The 3614-nt window shown below is 55.4% G+C and overlaps 1 protein-coding gene across 1 annotated transcript in view; it reads right to left on the bottom strand.

Moving 5' to 3' along the window:
• The window catches only part of ONECUT3 (one cut homeobox 3), a gene marked incomplete at its 5' end in the record, with an annotated part of 63934 nt that overhangs the window by 58692 nt on the left and 1628 nt on the right, over positions 1 to 3614 (bottom strand). The gene's annotated exons all lie outside the window — the stretch shown is intronic.

Genomic DNA, 3614 nt, shown 5'->3' with positions numbered 1-3614 from the left:
CTGCTGTTGCGCCGCACTGCGCCCCTGCCGCTCCCCTTGCGGGTCACGCAGCCCAGCTTTCACGCGAGCCCTCCCGCTCCCCGGGGTCCCGCCCGTCCCCGTCTGCCCGCGCCGCCGGAGCTGCCCCGGGTCTCAGCCTGGGCCATGCCCGGACCTTGGCAGAGGGCTGCAAAGACAGCCGGGCGCCCCCTCCCCGACACGAGCAGCACGGGCCTCGTTTCCAAGAGGTCCCCTTGTATTTCGCTTTTGCTTTGCTCTTGTCCTCGCTGCGTTTTATTCCGGAGAAATAGGATCGTCGCTATTATTGCTCTTTTTTAAGTACAACACGATCTTTCCCCTTGCGAAAAGGGGAATGTTTTCGTGAACAAATCTATTCTGTTCCTCACCCTGCAATTACCTTGTGTGGTCGCAATGCCCTGAATTTAATCCGGGGAAATCGCTTTGTGAGAACAAAGCTGCATGTCGTAAGGTTATTATCTCTAGATACAGATATTTGTGTGTGTGTATGTGTGTCCCTATCTATTTATCTATCTACCTAATAAGCTGCCTGCACCTAATGGCTGGTCCATACTGCAGGGGGGTCGTTTTCTTTTCCGGGTGTTCTGGTTTCAGAGGTGCCCGTGGCATAATCCTGAAAGGGGCCTTGAAACGCTTTTCGTATCCTGAGAGCTGAATTTTTATTTTCAACGAAACCGTATTTTCCTATTTAACCTAAACGATCTTAACACGTGTACTACGCTCCGGAGGAGATCGCTTTTATTTTTCATATATGTGTGTGTGTGTGTGTGTATACACACTGTATATATGTATATACATATATATACACACGCACACATACTATACATATATATACACACACATATATATTATACATGCATACACATACGTGTATATATATATAAAATCGCACTCATATATATTAAATATGTATATACATTACACACACGCGCGCACATATTAAATACCGGTGTGTAAATGGGAAGCCTATATTCCCTAATTTTATTCTCATTATTATTATTAGCAAAACTGCAGTTTCACGCTGCCAGGGCGCGCACAGTGTGCAGCCGAAAGCTTTGGATTGAAACAGGGGGGCTATCACCTACCGCAAAGCAGCAGCCAAGTGACAAGAAAGTTTGTGGAGGATTTCCGCGGTGGGAAGGGACGCGTGGATTTGAAAACGGGAAGAATAAAATTTGGACTCGTCGAAACAATACTGCGCGCGGATTTATCCCGGGGTTGTCCTGAAGCTCTGAAGTTTTCACAACCCACAACCTCCGTCTGCACAGCGTATTTAATCTCTCTAGTTGCGCACGCAAATAAAACCCAGGCCTTATATAGTCCAGCGAATCCTTGAATCTTTATGTTTCCATTTTTTAAAAATTATTTTTATTTTTATTTTGGCGAGTCAGAAATAAAACACCAACTGCTCAATTAGATTGAACAACAGGGGTACTTAAAAAGCCAATTGCGGCAGTGTTTAAATCTTTATTTACCAGAACCTTGTAAAGGCAGGAACAATTTGCATTCTATTAACTGCTTTTCAATAGGGCATCGACTGGAACTAAAGGATGCCACTATCCTGCCCTAATTAAAGAGCAACTGAATTACACTAAATACATATGAATACTGCTATACGCCCATAAATAACCCCCGACACCTCGCTATATGAGCGGAGGGCTTCATCAGACGGCAGATCTCCCCGGCTCTGTTAAGATCTGCTCAGACGCGCTGACACTAGATGGCTCACGGGTCATATGCAATTAAAAAAAGAGCCCAATCCAGCTCTCTGCACCCACAAGCCATATATGCTATAAAATAGAGGTGCTATATGGTATGTTGGCATCATTCTAACATTATAATTATACCATATTATAATGATGGTGGGTATACATAATTTAATGTATACCTTATATAGGCAACCGTGGATCCCCTGGATCAGGGTGGACCGCGGGGGTCGTGGCCGTGCTGCCTCCTTCCAGGCCGGCTGGAAGGGAGCCCGAGCCCCCAGGGGGGCAGGGAGCGGCGGGGAGGGGACGCCCACAGGCGCGTGTAGCCCCCACCCCCAGGCCCCCACGGACACGAGCAGCGTCTCTCGGAGCAGGCTCCGGCCCCTGGCACAACGGTGCTGCGGGAGTGCGGGCGGGGAAGAAACCACGGTGCGTTTCCAACTGCGGAAAATCGACGCGGGTCAATATTTACTGCGTGCATCGCGCCTCGGCTGCCGTGGCACTGCCCGGTGGGAGGGCGGCGTGTCCCCGTCTCTTGCGCCCACACGCCCGCAGACACACGCAGGTCAGGGCGCGGGGGGGAAAGGCTCCACCCCGGGTCGTCTAGCAAGCCACGCACATATTCAAAGGGTGCCATATAAAACATATATGGGACGCAAAATCCTGTCTTCATCTATGAGAGAGGAGGCTGAAGGGAGGCACCCCCCGCCCCAGCTAAGCGCGTTTAACATGCCAGGATGCACCCCCGTGCTAGCTGGGGGGGGTGGGATGGGCAGGCACCCTCAGTCTTTCCGCCCGCAGCCAGCCAGGCCCCCCACCCCACAGGCTTCATAGTTCACAGGTCGGGCTCTGGCACCTCCTGGAGCTGTGCTGTGCGCCCTGGGGAGTCCCCCAGGCCGCACGGGCAGCACGTCTCCCTGCACTGAGTACGCGGTCGAGGCTCCAGCCCCAGGGGCAGCGGCTGCGTTTTTCAGAGCCTGATTGCCCTGCTTAGACAGCCCCGCTCTGCCGGAAAAGGCAGAAGGCGAAGGGCGAGAGGAACCGGGCATCCCGAAGGCAACTCACTGCCCGGGCGCTAGCTAATGGATCGGCTGGGCCATTTGTGAAATGAAGGAGCTAAAACATCGATCCAGCGGGAAGGGGGAGGGGAAGGGACTGGAGCAGCTGACTTCTGATCCGTTCAGCCACGCGAGGAAGCAGGCCTAGGGGTGGCCGTGCTAAGCGTCGTGCGGGCGGGGAGCCCGGGCCAGGATTTGGCTGAAAGGGCGAGGGGGAGGGCAGCTGGGGGGGGACGTGGCTGGCTGGACTGGCGGGGATAAACATGGCCCTGCTGACGGCAGGCAGCCAGGTGTGTCGGGCGGCGGGGGGAGGACGCGGGGGTGGAAGAAGGGCGGTGGGGGATGTCTGAGCCGGCACGAGTCCCCAGCAGCATTTGCACTCCTGGTCCCGCTGACCTCTGATCTCTGGCGCTGCGGGCTGGCAGCAGGAGCCCCTTGGAGGAGGCTCAATCGCCTTTCCTCGCCCGCCCGGTGGTTTAAAGACTTGAAACACTCGGCCAGGCGCGGGGAGCCGCGGAGCGGGCTGCGCCCGAGCGCCAGGACCCGCGGCCCGAGGCGGAGCGGCTGGAGGAGAGCACAACCCTGCGTGTGTGCGTGGATGTGTGTGTGCCTGCTCCCTTCCTCGGGGAGCAGGGTGTCAGAGACCTGGGTTTTAAATCTGTGTGCCACTCACGCCGCGTGTGCACCGGCTCGGCTCACCGCGCACACAACCCCGCGTACCCCGGCAGTGTGCACAAGACATCTCCCCCCGCCCCCCGGCCGCGTGTCAGGGCTAGCGATGCACACCCCCGGCCGCGTGTCAGGGCTAGCGATGCACACCCCTCGGCCG

This window comes from Crocodylus porosus, unplaced genomic scaffold (genome assembly GCF_001723895.1).
Source record: "Crocodylus porosus isolate Cpor-Errol unplaced genomic scaffold, CroPor_comp1, whole genome shotgun sequence".
NCBI classification, from domain to species: Eukaryota; Metazoa; Chordata; order Crocodylia; family Crocodylidae; genus Crocodylus; species Crocodylus porosus.
Note: the sequence above shows the minus strand (reverse complement) of the source record. Positions and strands in the feature narration are given on the sequence as shown.